The sequence below is a fragment of the Giraffa tippelskirchi genome, chromosome 5 (assembly GCF_054371585.1).
Source record: "Giraffa tippelskirchi isolate mGirTip1 chromosome 5, T2T-mGirTip1v1.2.pri, whole genome shotgun sequence".
Taxonomy (NCBI): Eukaryota; Metazoa; Chordata; class Mammalia; order Artiodactyla; family Giraffidae; genus Giraffa; species Giraffa tippelskirchi.
Window position 1 is genome coordinate 163,050,644 of NC_137279.1, and position 17,503 is coordinate 163,068,146.

The window sequence follows — 17,503 nt, forward strand, 5'->3', positions numbered from 1 at the left end:
CATGAGGCACAGAGACACTGACAAATGCCCTTTTGTCTAGCCCAGTACAATTCCTATGGATCCCTGTGCCCCTGGCCCACATACATGTACCACATACACTTTAGATGATGCTTCGTTCTGAGCCACGTACTTTAAACGCCACTGTGACCATTAACTCCAAACCCTGGCCGCCTTCCCCCTCGTTGGTTTGCTTTCCAAACTGACATATACTTCTTTCATTACAGTGATGTCCTTGGCTTCTCTCCATGACAATTCCTGATTCGTGGCTCTGGCAATCTTGGGAAAGCAGCATCCAATTTCTTCCATCCAGATTCTGGGGTCTACAGTTTCTAGCAGCACCCTGATCCAGCCTGGACACATTGGCCCAACCTTTTCCTCGGACACGTGTGAGTAAAATACTTGACTCTTCCATGGAAATAGTTTAAAGTATCCCCTCCCCCCACTGCACCCTTCATTTTGGAGCAGGATTTTGTTTCTCTCAGATACTGTTCCAATTCTCTCCCTTTCTGGAACTGACTGTCTCATAGTGAATGTCCTCAGGTTCATTATTTGTTTAATCACTGACTTATTCAAGGAGCCGGTAGCCAGTCCAATCTGAGAACTGAAAGGCAAAAGCCTTTGTTCTCCTCCTGTGTGGTTCCATTCAGGGTTACTTGTCTCTGACTCAGACTGGAGACTAAATGGATTAGAATAAAACCAATTTAAGGGAAAAAAAGAAATGTTCACAGACACAGAAATAGAGATTCCTGCTATCTTGGCTGTCTAGAAGATCTGCGGGCCTCACCAAGGAATTTAAAAAGTAATGTTTCTTATCATAAGTGACAGAAATATGCTTCTTTCTGCATCAGTAGATATGAAGATTAAAGGGTCTGACTGTATTAAACAATTTTGCACAGCACCAGGCACCCTGGGCTCTGCTTTCTGCCTTATTACCCTTCATCTTGTGGCTATTTCAGGCCCAATTTAAGAATACAATGCAGTCTGGCTTTGCAAATTGACATCCTTTAATTTAAACTGTCTTGTGGGAGAATTAAGAAATTATGGAACAATTATTCACCTTGAGTTGAAAGCTGGATGGCATCCTGAGATCCTTGTACATCAGCCATTTGAATTGATTAAGTCACATAATTGAATTACACCTTTGCCCCCCATAATATCTTGTGGCAAATATGTTGGTATTTCGTGTTGGGAAAATGCTTCCATAAAAGTAAAATAGGGGTCGGGGTTGAAGATTGACTTGGGTGTCAAAGAAAACCTAGGGGCAGGGTGGGCTGACGTTTTGAAATTTTGTGGGGAAGGTTGATTAGCAGAGCAAGTGTTCCATTTGGAGTTTAATTGGAAGTTCACAGATCAAAACGATGTACATGATACATGGAGAAATATGCTTTCCCCTTTTGTGATGTCCTTCAAACTTCAGCTTAAGGGTGCTTCACTCATTCTCGAAGCTTTTTTAAACATCTCGCATGAACAAAGATGCTGTGTCTGATATAGCTTCGTTTGTCCCCTCTGTTTTCCCATATATCCTTCAATCAAAGCACCTCCCACAATGATGACAAGTCTCTTTTACCCCAGGCCACGTGGCTGAGCTGGGAACTGTGTCCAGCTCACCTAGCATGGTTGTAGTACTCTATCAGTATCTGTCTATTGAGGCTTTATTTGGAAACCTCCATGGTTTAGTTTCTAAACTCAGTCTTCTTTTGTATGATGGAAATCAGAAGGACATGGAATCTGATACTAATTTTTAAAGCATCATTCTTAAGAAGGGGTTTTTGCCAGCATTTCCTCAAGGACTTTTTTTTAGATTTTTATGATCTAAAAAAATTTTTAGATCATTTCTCAAGGATTTCTTAAACACCAACTCTGTCCATTTAACAAATGTTTATTAGGCACTGATTATATACAAAACTAAGGTAGTTGCTGAGGGGAAAAATATCCAAAAATATTTATTGTTCTTTTGAGGAGCTCAGAGTCCATTTGGGAATTGGGGAGGTAGGTGCAAGAAATAGCCTTGGTGACTGAAAAAGTGAGCAGGAGGCTGTTGAATGGTCCAGGACTATGATAGGGGACAATGGTCAATTCCATTTTATTCCCCTCTGAAGTTTGTTCTGCCCTTGGTCTGCCCTGCCCCCTCCCCCCTCCCACATCATTCATTTTGGAACCCAGCAGAGAAGAAAACTCTGAGACAAATGGCCTTTGGTCAGGCAGGATGTGTGCCTTTCACTGGAAAACTCCTCCTAGGGAGAAAACTTTTAAAGCAAGATTCCCTGGACCCCAGCTTCCATCCTCCTGTGCATTCTGGGTCTTCATAGTCCTTGTCTATTCCTTGCAGCACACGAATCTCTCTGTTTTTAAAAGCGCTTTACCTTTTCTTTACCTTTATCAGAAAACACTCTTGGAGCTTTAAAACCCAACCACAGCTATCCTCCTGAATATATCTGTGTGGAAGGGATTAATCAAGTCTGTCAAACATTGAGCTGTGAAACCTTTAATATTTCTAAAAGTTTTAAAGCCAGCATATTTATCACATGCATCACTGAGGATAATCTTTCTTTTTCTTGTAAAAAAAAAAAAATTAAATGCTCACTGTACAATATTGTGGTGATGAGCCCAGTAGGTGACAGGCTCAAGCAGGGGCCCGATGGTGATACTGAAATGGAATTTCTGGTAAAATCTTTCTCTGACACCACTCCCCTAGAGACCACCCATTGTCTACCCCACATCTGTGTGGATGAATATTTCATATTGTGGAATTCTAAAATCTTGGTGCTCAAAGGGAGAGAAAAGGAGAAAGGGACTGCTCTTTGTTGAGTGCCTGCTGGGTGCTGGGTGTCCTGTCGGTGTGCTTTAACAGAGTTGCCACGTGGTCACTTTCCTAACAGTTCCTTATAGTGAGTGCTATCACAGCTGATTTATAGAGAAGGAAACGAAGATTCAAAAAGTAAAGCAATTTTCACAGGATCACACAGATATTCACTTGCAAATCTAGGACTTGACCCTAAATTAATTAGCCTCTCTAATTCTTTACTCTGTTTGTGTGGCAAAAACCTGGGAAATGCATAACACAAAGTAGGATCTACGAGAGGATTCCCAGAGTTGTTCAGACTGTGACTGTTAAGGTTCCTGTGGGATTTTGATGAAGAATCTTTGTTCCTCAGACCGACAGACATTGTAGATTACTGGGCATGATTCTGAGAATCAGAGGTGTTAGGTTTTAAAATGTTTAATCCAGCAGTGGTGTAGTTTCTTTAGAATAGGGAGAGAGTCACTCAGGGCTTTTTCTTGAAATAACTATTATAAACACTATATTTCACCATTTATTTACAAAATACTTTCACATGCACAGCCCAATTTACTTTATTCTGCAGTCTTGTGATATCACATCAGCATTATTGCCATTTTACAGATGCGAGAACTGAGGCCCAAAGGCATGGTAAGTCTTGCCCAGCCCATTCAGCTAGAAGCAACTCAGTTGATGTTCCAACTCAGTTCTTATAGTGCTGAAGTGAAAGTCGCTCAGTCGTGTCTGACTCTTTGTAACCCCATGGACTAGACAATCCATATAATTCTCCAGGCCAGAATACTGAGGTGGGTAGCCTTTTCCTTCTTCAGGGGATCTTCCCAACTCAGGGATGAAACCCAGGTCTCCCGCATTGCGGGTGGATTCGTTATAAACTGAGCCACCAGGGAAGCCCAAGAATACTGGAGTGGGTAGCCTATCCCTTCTCCAGCGGATCTTCCTGACCTAGGAATCGAACCAGTGTCTCCTGCACTGCAGGAGGATTCTTTACCAACTGAGCTATCAGCGAAGCCATTAGTGCCAAAGCACAATCCTACCACTATACTATACTGTTTTTTTTTTTAAAGCATTTGATTATTATTCCTAAGAATGCAAAAGATACAGTTTCAAAAAGAAAAACTTGAAAAGACCTTAGAGACCCATCAGCCTTGTTTTCCAGATTTGACAATAGATGCACAGACCCCAAAATTAGTATAAAAGAGGCCCAAACAATGTGTTATGATAATATTGAGGAAAGGTGAGTGTATTCATATGGCTATGACTAGTATACAAACAGGGAGGGCTGCCTTGAGGTGGTAACCCTTGATAATGTCCTGAAAGGAGGATAAGGATTTTAATAGAGGTTGAAAATTCAACAAGTGATGCTAAAGCAGAAAAAAGGAATGATTGTGTGGCAAAATGGCAATATGGTGGTCCCATGGGCAGGGGCCCTTCAAAGAAGCTTGAGTTTCTTGTTTCAGTATAATTAATTGTGTAAATATGTTGCCAAACTGCCCCAGTAGCACCACACACAGGTAGCACCCCTGCCAGCCAGGTAGTGTCTTCCTCATGCCTCCACTTCATGCTCCAGCTTCACATCACAGCCAGGACCAAGAGAAAGACCCCGAGGTTAGGATGATTTGCAAGTCCAAACTCACTTTGTCGCCTCTCTGAACTGAACTGAACTGTGTTTACCTGTCTGTGTTGTGGTGGGAGGAAGAAAGGATACAAGACTTAGGAGGGAGCGATTTCTGCTCCCAGGTTACTGTGAAGACCACGGGCCCATCTCTGGAACTCCTTTGGGTGGGCGAGATGTTTCCCCAGTTTATGTTAGCAAACTGTAATTAGCATCAGCAGGAGAGGAGAAATGACTGTTGGGAAATATCACTTTCCTCTGCACAACAGCCTCTGTTCTGAAGAGCGATCCCCAGCATCAGGCTTTCTTGTGGGTAGGCAATGTACAAGTGCCCTGAGTAGCTGAATGGACTTCTTCTGGGGGTGAAGCACTTATGTTTCGTAGGGGTCAGAGGCCAGATGATGAGTCACTTCACTTGGCAGAGTGCACCTTGTTTACATGTCAGCCACTTGGAATCATAAAGCTCTTGTATGGTTTCATTCATTCCATAAACACACATAAAACCACATGCAGGTAAGTTTTACAATATGCTGAATACTAGGTTGGATGGTAGGGGCTACAGATCACCCATGCCTTTGTGAAAAGCATGCTGGTCAGAGGCAGATTCATGGCTGGATACACAGAACCAGCTGAGGCTTTTTGATTTGGAGATCACTGAGTAAATCAGACACTCCCTGTGGATTAGTTAAGATAAGTAATGCTTGCTGTGTTAACCACAACACTTCCCAGGCTAGATAAGCAGAGTTTTGTCTTAATATCCCTTAAACCCGGTTCCTACTCAAACAAGTGCAAGGTCACCTAAAAGATTACCCTTTATTACCACTTTGAGGGATGCTTCCAGGAAAAATGATCTTCCATTGTAGAATGGAACTGTACTGGTGAGAATGTAATTAATATCGATCGCCTAGAAGAGCCTAAAATGACTCCTAGCTTTTGGCTTGAGTTCCTCCTCCAGTATTCTATCCTAAAAACAGAAATTACAAAGGTACATGAGCAAACAACTTTATTTCCAATTACTTGTAGTTTTTATAGACAGCAAACAACCAAAATTTCCAAAAAGGAGGAAAATGGTTCACTGAAATTTTCACATATAAATAATGTAGTCATTAAATAAAATATATTTGAAAGAATTTTTTATTGTTCTTAAAGGCATGTGGACATGAAGGTAAGCTTCAGGACTTTATGTACAACATTATTCCAAACTGTTGCAAGCATATCTCTAGATGTGTAGACGTTGACCCCTAAAAAGGCTGAAGACAAGGCATTAAGATATTGGGAGTGAATTTCTCTGTGTCATGGGATAAGGAAGACTTTTATTTCACTCTTTATATTTTTTCTTCTAAATCTGATACTATGATTGAGTGTGCATCACTTTTATGAACATTAAAAAGTAAATCATTAAAAAATTAAACTGAAAGGAGGAATGGCTTTGGATCAGTACTGACTCATGTAGGGGAGAATTATCTCAAGTATCTCAGGAGGGAAGAGGCTGAGAGCATGTGCAAGCCAAGTCCTAGCACTGTGTCAAGTCCAGAGAGGGAACCATGGCCTGGAGACCAGAAGACATCATGAAGATCAGGATTTCTACAAACTAAGGGGACCACAGCTGGACTAGAGAGCATAAACCTCAACTCTAACTTGTATTCAAAATGGGAAAACTGCATTGATTTAAAAATATAAGATTAGGACTCTGGGTTCAAGTCCTGGCTCTCTTGTTTACTAGCTGTGTGGCTTTGGGAATGCATCTTAACCACTCTGAACCTCATTTTTATAATGGAAATAATATTATCTTTTTTTTACAGTATTGCTGTAACAGTAACTGTGACCATATTTTGAAATATTACATACAACAAATATTATACACACACACACACACACACACACATGCCAGGTAGGGCTTAGGGTCAAAATAAGAGGTGCTTTAATGGTTGGACCTATAGACACACCCCTTTGAATAACTAGAAAACAAGATAAGGATGGAATTATGGTGTAGTGTCACTGACAGTATTGATCAGTACCTTTTATTAGCTGTGATGCTTTCCACATCTGGGGAAAGAGAAGAGACAGGGTCCAGCCTGGTTCACAGAAACTTGGGGTAGATTATCTCTAATACCATGGAAGCTAAAGCCTGGTACCTCCCACCAAGTTCAAACAGACACACTTTGAGATAAATCCCCTTCCTCATTGAAGCTTTTCATAATCCTCTCCAGCCGTTGTTCCCTACCACCATTCCTACTCCCACAGAACCATTACCAGGACAATCTGGAGCACATGTCTGGTGGAGCCTCTGTTGCTGTGACCCTTACCTGAAATTTGGAGATATTCATGCTGAGAAGTCTCTCCTGTTTTTTCTCTGCATGTTCAGCTTGGCATCCAGAAAATCATGGCCCACTACATTTCCAGCCTGCATCTCAGCTAGAGAAGAGGTGAGGTGTCCTGAATGAAATGATATAAAACATTATCAGTGCTCACCAAATGATTCTGGTAAGGGGGCACTCAGGCTGTGATACTGCACCATCCTACAGAATCAAAGGAAATGAGAGACAACATGGGAAGCTGTGACTTCACCTTCATCTTTGTTCAAGCTGATGTTACAAAAGCACCATAGATCAGGTGGCTTAAACAGCAAATATTTCTTCCTCACAGTTCTGCAGGCTGGGAAGTCCAAGATCAATGTGCCAGCAGATCCAGTGTCTGAGGGCCCATTTCCTGGTTGGCAGGCGGCAGCCCTTTCCTTGCATCCTCCCCTGGCAAAGAGAGGAAGCCAGCTGTCCTGTCTCTTCTTTTAAGGGCTCTCATCCCATTCACGAGGATTCCTTCCTCATGACCTAATTACCTCCCAGAGGCCTCCCCTCCTAAACCCATCACTTGGGGAATTAGGATTTCAACATTATCAATTCTGGGTTGACACAAGCACGCAGTCCATATCAGCATCTCTGCTGCTTAACCAAGAGGTCCCGAATCATTATCCCAATTCTGTTTGAAAAGTGCAAGTGTTAGCTGTTCAGTCGTATCCAACTCTTTGCGACCTCATGGGCTGTAGCCCGCCAGGTTCCTCTGTCCATGGAATTCTTCAGGCAAGAATACTGGAGTCTAAGTGGATCATTGCATCCAGCTCCTCAAGTGATGGAGACACCTATGTGCCAGATACTGAGCCCAAGCATTTGTCACATGTGGTACCTCTGGCTCTGTCATTGCATTGTGCTTCCTCCAGCAAGAAGAGTTTTGTTTTCATCCTCTACTAACTGCTTTTTCTCCCTCCTGGGCACATCTTTAATTATATGGTTACTATACTGAGCAAAGATGGGATGGGAATTTCTGAGATGTATTATTTTGCTTGAATAGTTGAAGAGGACCTGTTTGCTGATTACCTTAGAATGTCTTTGACAGTCAGCCTAAAGATCTTTCCTCTGTCCATGGAAATTGTACAGGCTAGAATACTGGAGTGGGTAGCCATTCCCTTCTCTAAGGGATCTTCCTGACCTGGGGATTGAACCTGGATCTCCTGCACTGCAGGCAGATTCTTTACCAAATGAGCCACCAGGGAAGCCCCTAAATGTCTTCAGCTTAATTTAAATGGTGCTCAGTGACTTCTAAGAGAAAAGAGCATGAAAGGAAATTGTGCTGTTTGCAGCTTAGTGATTCCTCCAAATTCTAGGCTTGTCTCTGATTTATCCTGCCAAGAAGCCTGTTGCTTATTATGCTGGGTGCCCCATAAATTAATGAGGGCTGGACTTAAAGGTGACAGCAATCACTGAGTCTTTGGAGCAGAAAATGCAACACTAATACATATGTTTCAGAAATGTCCTTTTGTCTATATGTTTGGAGAAGAAAGTGCTGATGAGGATCAATTTCATATTGACTTTAAATTTTTCAATTGACCCAGAGCCCTTTTTATTAAGTAATGTGCACAAAAACATTTCATCCCAAGCCAACCTGATGGCTTGGAGAATTCCCTTCAGAATACAGCAACCTGGAAAGAATTAGAAAAGCAATTCATTCATTTACTCTTTTATTCATCTTTTAATAAACATTTATTGAGCACTTGCTACGTGCTCAATTCTAGAAACTTCACTAGACTGTGAGCAAGACCCAATCTGCCCTCAAGGAATCTAAAATCTAATGAGCTCAACAGACACATTGATAAACAAACCTGGCCTAGTGTTTTGTGTTTTGTTAGATGTAAGTGCAGGGTATGTAGAAGTAATGAGGAAGGAATCAGAGGCATCCTGTGTACTTGGTGAGTACTTAACTCTTTTTGATTGAATGAATGAGTGAAGGAATGAGTGAATAAATGAGTGAGTGAGTGAGTTAGTGAATGAGACGGCCCTCTTGAGCAAACCCTGGGAGATAGTGGAGGACAGAGGAACCTGGCGTGCTACAGTCCATGGGGTTGCAGAGAGCCGGACATGACTTGGTGACTGAACGAGAAATGAAAAAGGGTGTAAAGGGCCTTTAGAGCTGAGGAAATAGTATGTGCCAAGACAGAGAGGTGTGACATTTTAAACACAGTCCAGGTGTGAGGGAAAGCAGAGGTGGGCTCCAGGGCGTCAAGAACGAGACATAAGGACCTTGGGTGCTGAGCTGCAACCTGTGAAGACAGACATCCGCATAGAAAGCAGAGTGGACCCAAGGGGCCTTGCCCCACTTTACAGGACAAGTCTCACCATACAACGAATTCCTCATCCTGCTACATTATCTTCTGTGTTTAGAGAGGAGATCATACATCAAGGAGGTAGTTGCCCATGAGCTCTTTTGGACACTTTCCTGAAGAAGCATAGCCCAGTAGTTCCAAAGTGCCTGTTCTGAGACTCAGTTTAAAATCGTGGTCCTGCCATCTTGCACTGAGAATATATTCCTGCTTGCTGCAAAGCCAGCCTATATCTTCTGCCCTGACTGAATGTTGGGCAAAACAATGTGAAATCTCCCTCTGTTCACTGCCTTCCTTAATTTTCTCAGCTAATCTTTCCCACATTCTTAGTTAGTTTCTTTCTGTTCATTGGTGTTGCCACTTTGTTTTCTTTTGTTTTGGTCTTGTTTGGATCGTCAAGTCAGTCTGGGGAATCTTGAGCATCACTCTTGTGAGCATGTACCTCTGGGACAGGGTCCCTGGGTTTTGACTCACAGGTTAGAAATTCTGTTGCATTCCCCTGAACTTGACTCAAGGGCTGCAGTGGCTGGGCTGATTTACAGCCATTTCTTTCCATGTTTGATCTTAGCAAACAGACAGCTGTGATAGAGCAGCTTCATTCTACTCACCTGCTGGCATCTTCATGTTTGGTCTAATAGCTTGTTAACTGTTCTGAGGACAGGCACTGCCCTTCCTGGCTACCGTGGAGAGTGGTCTCTATGGTAACCACATCACATCAGAGACCACGCTCATTCTTCAAGGCTTTCCTTCTCCATTTTTCTCTGGTGGCTTCTGGGTAACCTGTAATGGTAGGAGCCCTGCCTCACCCTGCCAGGAAGCCACTGCTGATTTAAAGCCTCTCAAAGGAACTTAACAAGACACACTGCTTTCCGTTGGCCTTGTTGCTTATTCTGTGTCACACTTGGTCCAGACCTGCAGGGAGCTGTCACCTCTCCTTTATCATCTCTCTTTTTGGCATTCCCCAGGTATTGTTCACACACTCTCTCAGAAAGCTTTGACATGGTTTCTCCCAGATCTCTCTGCTCATTAGTATCTTGCAACAATTCTTTCTGAATCCCAGCATTCAATATGTTCTTTTTTTTCCTCATTTCTTTTTATTTATAGTCTTTTAGTCATCTTTTCAGAAATGACTCCCAAGCTGTCTGGTCTTCATCTGTACCAAAGAAATTTATGTCAAAGAGACTCATGTAGACTGTTCAGTTATAATATATGAAGAAAGAACTGATTTGTGTGTAATAGGACTCTAGAGTGTTTGTTCTGCTGATTGCATTCAGGTCTCAATGATACTACTAGTAATTGTTAATATTTAATTATTTATTTAGAGCTTATTATATTGCCCAGCATTGTGGTAGTAAGTACCTCTATCTTCACAATAATCCCATAACTTAAGTACTCTTATTATCCCCATTTTATAGAAGAGGAAACTGAGACCCAGAAAGTTAAGGAACATGCTCCCAGCTCTTAAATGGCAGGGCTAGCACTTGAACTCTGGCCCTAGAATCCATGTTCTTCACTACCATACTGTACACTGGGTAGGCAGTGACCAATGATCTGTGTACGTGTGCTCCTCAAATACTCCATTTCTGCAAAGCTAAGTTGTGCTCATCAACCATGCCAAGATTGTGTCACCTGCTTTGTGAAACCACTAACTTTCCTCCATAGTCATGATATATGTTCATTTAATCATTTGAGTTCAGTCGCTCAGTCATGTCCAACTCTTTGCGACCCCATGGACTGCAGCACGCCAGGCTTCCCTGTCCATCACCAACTCCCAGAGTTTGCTCAAACTCCTGCCAATCGAGTCAGTGAAGCCATCCAGCCATCTCATCCTCTTTCATCCACTTCTCCTCCTGCCCCCAATCCTTCCCAGCATCAGGGTCTTTTCCAATGAGTCAGTTCTTCGCATCCGGTGGCCAAAGTATTGGAGTTTCAGCTTCAACATTAACCCTTCCAATGAATATTCAGGACTGATTTCCTTTACAATTGACTGGTTTGATCTCCTTGCAGTCCAAGGGACTCTCAAGAGTCTTCTCCAACACCACAGTTCAAAAGCATCAATTCTTCAGCGCTCAGATTTTTTTGCAGTCCAACTCTCACATCCATACATGACTACTGGAAAAACCATCTCTTGAAGAATTTTCTATAGTTTGTTGTGAATTTAATCATTTGATAAATATCAAATATAGTGATTATAGCCTATTCATTGATCCATTCAATGAGAGTTTGTCAAATGCCTACCACATTACTGTGCTAGATGCTATGGCTACAATGGTGAACAAAGAGCAAGCAGACCATGCTCTCATGCTACTTATTACTGAAAAAAGAAAAACAAGGCAGAAGACAGGCAGACAGACAAAAAGAAATAGGGACAGTCAGCAATAGCTGTATACATATACATATCTATAACTATATCCATGTATCTATATTTCTATGCCTCGTTATCTATTGATGAATCAGTCTATTGATATTAGGGGTTTTTTCTTATCAATTTCTCCAGCCTCTTTATGTGATAAAACTCACCATCTTAGCCTCACATCTAAGATCTTCCATAATCTAGCCTTAGATACCTTTCTAGGCTTATATCTTACCAGCTCTTGCTTCCTGGTTTTTCAAATACCCACTCCAGCCCCATCTCCCAGAAAAATATTTCCTCATTGGAAACCATCCAGATACAATCACTGAGCTTTAGCTCAGTCTTTTTTCTTCTGCCTCAAGTTTCCTTTTTACATTTCCTTTGTCACATTTCTCCCTGAAAGTGAAAAGTGAAAAGTGTTAGTTATGTCCAGCTCTTTGAGATCGCATGGTCTGTAGCCCTCCAGGCTCCTCTGTTCATGGAATTCTCCAGGCAAGAATATTGGAGTGGGTAGCGATTCCTTTCTCTATGGGATTTTCCTGAGCCAGGGATCGAACCTGGGTCTCCTGCATTGCAGGCAGATTCTTTACCATCTGAGCCACCAGGGAATTTCTTTCTAAACACCAAGTTCCAACACCCCTCCTCTGAGGAACTGCCACAATCATCTCGTCACCCATACTCCCACCAGCAAGGAATTGGTCTGCACTTCTTCTGTGCTCCAGCAACACTGGACACACCCCTCTGTGACAGTGCCTATGACTCCATGCCCAGCTGTCCATGTGTTTGTTTATTTTCGTGACTACGACTGCTGGTCCCTCGACCATAAGAAACAGGCCTTATTTCTTGCTGCATTTGAAGAACCTTGCCCAGTGCCTAGTAGATACTAGACTTCTATTACTATTAAACTATTATTAATAACAATAACTTTGAAAGCATTTAATTGCCATCTGTATCTGACATTCTGTTAAGCATTTCACTTGTTTTATTACATTTTTCCATCATAAGACTCTTATAATGTAGATGATGATTAAAAAAAAAAACAAACTCCAGTTTACAGACGAGAGATTAAGACTCAGAGAGTGTGTGGTACCTGCCCCAGGTCACGCACTCCAAAGCATCAAAGCCTGGTGAGATCCCACATAGACTTTCTGTAAGGGATATGAGGGTGGAGTCTGCTTGCACCCTGCTCATCATTCTTACCTCAGCACCTAGCACAGTCACCTTGAAGGCACTTGGATCAAATCCTATAGACTGGATGAATGGATGTTCTGTAACCACTGCCCTTTGATGATGTTGGAATGAACAGTGAACGTACATCTTGAGTCTGGAGTAACAAAGAAATATAGAAATGCTTTTACTCCTGTAGGTAGTCTTAAACACACACACATAAGTGGAAAAGAAAACCAGAAAAGTATTCTATAAAATTATGATATTCTGATAAGATGACCACTGGCTGCCAGCTGTATGTTTTTATTTTTTGTAGTGGTTGCCTCTGAGTTTAAGTGAAGTTGATGGCAGATCCAGAACAGTCTTTTAGATGTTTGTGGGCTAGAAGGGTCAGACTTTGGAGTCAATACAGCCTGTTTGAATCCCATCCTTGCCATGACCTCTGTGTGACTTTGGGCCAGACAGTTAACCCCTCTGAAGTTAAACATAGTGATTAATGTGTGAGTTCTAGAATCAGATAGCCTGACTCTAAGCATACTAACTGTGGGATCTTGGGAAAGATACTTCCCTGTGCTTCAGTTTTCCTACCTGTAAGATGGGTACAATAATAGCATTTTTCTCATAAAGTTGATATGAGAATTAAATAAATCGGTTTATCCAAAGCATTTAAAATAGTACCTGACACCCAGAAAACTATATTTAGCCCTTAGATAATTGTATCTATTTCAGAGGTATGTAGTGAGAATTAAATGGTTAATATACACATGAAGCATTATTACTCATAAAGCCTGGGCTCAGAACTAGCACCATATCACTTTCACCCTATTCTTTTGGTTGAAGTTGTAGGATGAGACCAGATTCAGGGTTGTGGAGGGAATGAAGTAGGTGCCTAAATGCAGGAGGAGTGGCCCATCAGGGGCCACAGAGGAGTATCCTGTCCCAGTGTTAATAGAAGAGGTGATATGGCTTTAGATCCAGGTTGGTATCAGTGGGTATTAAAGAAGCAAAATAGATATCAGTGATTTCACCCTTCGACACTCATCTGTTCTGCTCTCAGAAGAGCCCTCGGGCCCTTCCCTCAAAACCTGTTTCTCATCTTCTACAACATTCTCACCAAGTGTTAGGATATGCTTCACACAAGAAATCAGAAGTATCTTTGAGAGATGGAAGTGTTTCTAGAAACAGGTGCCCTGGCAACAAAAAAGGGGAAATGACAAAAGACAAAACATGAAAAACTATAATAAAATGAAAAAAAAAATCCTACTATGAAGGGCTAATGAGGGCATTTAAAGCACAGACTGGCACACAGACAAGCATGTGTATTTTGCACATGTCCTATTTCTTCAGATGCTAGGTGGGTGCTGCAGACCCTAACCTTTCCAATCCCTCCATCAATGATAATGAGGAATGGGTCGATTGCTGATGCTCCTCCAGGGAGGCAGGGGGCGTCTCATTCACAATGGAATCCCCATGACTGGCCCTTAATGGGTGGTGTAAGTATTTGTTAATGGTATTGTCAGCCATTTATTTGAATGGTTTGCTATTTGCTGGTGCTGTGTTAAATGCTTTCCAAATACCATGTGATTCCACATTAACTCTGTAAATCCTTTTCACCAATGTCAATGTTTTTTTTTAATCTTCATTAGGATCTTTTTTTTTTTTTTGATATGGACCATTTTTAGTGTGTTTATTGAATTTGTTACAATATTATTTTGCTTTAAGGTGGGTTTTTTGTTGTTGTTGTTGTTTCTTTTATTTATTTATTTATTTTTTTGACTGTGAGGCATGTGGGATCTTAGCTCCCCAACCAGGGATCAAACCCGTAGCCTCTGCATTGGAAGGTGAAGTCATAATCACTGGACCACCAGGGAAGACCTTAGGGTTACTTTTTTATAATTGAGAAGATTGAGACTTGGGAAGATGGGTGTTTGCTGACTTGGCAAAGTTGGAAATATAAACTATTATGGTTCTGTCTCCTAATCCACATTGTTTCCTTTTGCAGATTATAAGGAGCTCCATCCAAATCATTTGTTCATTGACCACATTTACTGAGTCCATGCTAAGTGCCTAAGAGTCCTGGACCCAGTGGTTTTGATCTGACTCTGTGCTGTGCATTTTTGATATGAATGATATAAATTCATCTTAATAGTTGCCACATGAAGTAGGAACTTATGCTAGTGTTGCTAATGAGAAAACTGCACTCAGAGAGGCTAAATGAATTTCCCAAGGTCCTGTGATTGGAAGGTGCCAAAGCTGAGATCCCATGGTCTTTCCATCATATCATGATGCTTCCTCCATTTCCCTCCTACAAGATGACCTTTCACTTGAACCCCGGTCATCTTCCCATTATGCTGAACCCAGAGCCCTTTCCATACCTGAATGCAGAGCCTAATTGATGCTGAAGCATTCACAGGCAGGATCGGAGTTTTCTATGACAAATGCCTAGACATATACATTTGTTGCTTGTTGTTCATTCACTAAGTCGTGTCCAACTCTTTGCAACCCCATGGACTGCAACACTCAAGGCTCTTCTGTCGTTTACTATCTCCCAGAGTTTGCTCAAATGCATGTCCATTGAGTGGGTGATGCTAACTATCTCATCCTCCATCACCACCTTCTTCTCCTGTTCTCAATGTTTCCCAGCATCAGGGTCTTTTCCAATGATTTGGCTTTTTGCATCAGGTGGCCAAAGTATTGGAGCTTCAGCATCAGTCCTTCCAATGAATATTCATGTTTGATTTCCTTTAGGATTGACTGGTTTGATCTCCTTGCAGTACAAGGGACTCTCAAGAGTCCTCTTCAGCACCACAATTAAAAAGCATCAATTCTTCAGCCCTCAAGTCTTCTTCATGCTACCATCCTCTGCTGCCCCTCCTTTTCTTTTGCCTTCAGTCTTTCCCAGTATCAGAGTCTTTTCCAGTGAGTCAGCTCTTTGCATCAGGTGGTCAAAGCACTGGAGCTTCAGCTTTAGCATCGATTCTTTCAATGAACATTCAGGGTTGATTTCCCTTAGGACTGACTGGAGGAGGGAATGACAAACCACTCCAGTATTCTTGCCATGAGAACCCCATGGACAGTATGAAAAGACATATATATAGGTAGGGGCTAATATTTACTGAGCGCCTCCTGTATGCATCTGGCATTGGGCATGCCATTTACATACAGTGTTGCACTGCAACTTTATGTCAGACTTACAAGGTTAATACTATTGCCCCATTTTACAGAGGAGGAAACAGGCTAAGAAAGGAGAAGTACCTTTCCCAAACTCATTCCCTCTCCCCAACTCCACAGCACTATTTACTCTTCAAGGTGCCTCAGAGAGGGTTTGAATTATACAGAACATTGTCTAGGAAAACTTTATGAAAAAGATGAAGCCTGAGCTGCACCTTGGAAAACGAAAACACATCATGCAGCTAAGATAAGTCTGCTGAGGGCCAATGAGCTTGTTATTACAGTTGTGATTAGGTTTCTATGTGCTTCTCAAATAAGATGTGTAAATACAATCAAAAAGATTTCTCTGCAGCACAGAGCTCCAGCAGATTCCACCCAGCATCCTAGTTCTGAAGAAAGATAATAAATTAGCTCTAATTAGCTTTCCCTCACATTGAAGCCAGTTTCTCCTGTTGCCACTTTGCAAGCAGGAGCCAGGGAAGCTCTACTGGGATTCTCCTAAGGAAGGTGGTCTGCAAGGGGCTGGTTGTCACAGGTCTGGCACGTGGCTTTTGTTCTATATCACCTTGTGATGCTGTGCACAAACTATTTGTCCTCTCAGCCTTTGGTTTTTCCCTCTTGTAGAAGGAGGAGCTCAGACTGAAATCTTTCTTTTCTTACACGGTAAGAGTCCACGAATCTTTCATCCTGGAGGATTTCCTAGCTTGAAGCATTCACTTCATTTGTGCATGTAGAGTTACCAAATATCTATTGTTTATCAGGAATTGACCGAGATACTGGATAAGGAATCCACCTGCAATGCAAGAGATGCAGGCATATGCGAATTCGAACCCTAGGTTGGGAAGATCCCCTGGAGAAGGGCATGGAAACTCACTCCAGTATTCTTGCCGAGAGAATCCTCATGGACAGAGGAGCCTGGCAGGCTACAGTCCATAGGGTCACAAAGAGTTGGACACAACTGAAGTGACAGCACACACACACAACCTAGTTACTGGGGGTATAAAGATGAGTAAAAACTGGTCCCTGTCTTTAAGCAATTTTCATTCTAGTAGGGAGAATAATAACATCCACTACTTATTCCTACATGCCAGGGTCTTGGCCATGCCCAGCAAATATGTTATCTCATTTAATCCCTGCAAGAGACCTTTGAGATGGTACTTTTATCCATCTTTTAGAGATGGAGAAATAGTCTCAGAGATACTGTCACTTTTCCACAGTTTCATTGCCAGGATGAATGGAATTCTAATTTCAGTTCAGAGCCTGATGTCTTAACCACTAGATGAGATTATCTCTTCCAGAAAGTGTTAGAAGCCATTAAAGTATGAACCTAACAGAAGCAGAAGACATTAAGAAGAGGTGGCAAGAATACACAGAAGAACTATACAAAACAGATCTTCATGACCCAGATAACCATGATGGTGTGATCACTCACCTAGAGCCAGACATCCTGAAATGTGAAGTCAAGTGGGCCTTAGGAAGCATCACTACAAACAAAGCTAGTGGAGGTGATGGAATTCCAGCTGAGCTATTTCAAATCCTAAAAGATGCTGTGGAAGTGTTGCACTCAATATGCCAGCAAATTTGGAAAACTCAGCAGTAGCCACAGGACTGGAAAAGGTCAGTTTTCATTCTAATCCCAAAGGAAGGCAATTCCAAAGAATGTTCAAATTACTGCACAATTGCACTCATCTCACACACTAGCAAAGTAATGCTCAAAATTCTCCAAGCCAGACTTCAACAGTACATGAA

At 41.9% G+C, this 17,503-nt stretch overlaps 2 long non-coding RNA genes across 2 annotated transcripts in view; one reads left to right on the forward strand and one right to left on the reverse strand.

Moving 5' to 3' along the window:
• The window catches only part of LOC145505055 (uncharacterized), a 122,982-nt gene extending 119,066 nt beyond the window's left edge, over positions 1–3,916 (forward strand). The window contains exon 2 of the long non-coding RNA XR_014052796.1: positions 225–3,916. This is a non-coding gene — a long non-coding RNA (uncharacterized LOC145505055). The remainder of the gene's footprint in view (positions 1–224) is intronic.
• A 1,616-nt stretch (positions 3,917–5,532) lies between these two features.
• On the reverse strand, positions 5,533–9,743 carry LOC145505056 (uncharacterized). The gene is made up of 3 exons (XR_014052797.1): positions 9,672–9,743; positions 6,719–6,848; positions 5,533–5,662 (listed from the first exon to the last, which is right to left on the reverse strand). It is a non-coding gene; the product is annotated as an uncharacterized LOC145505056 (long non-coding RNA).
• Between the last annotated feature and the right edge of the window lie 7,760 nt (positions 9,744–17,503).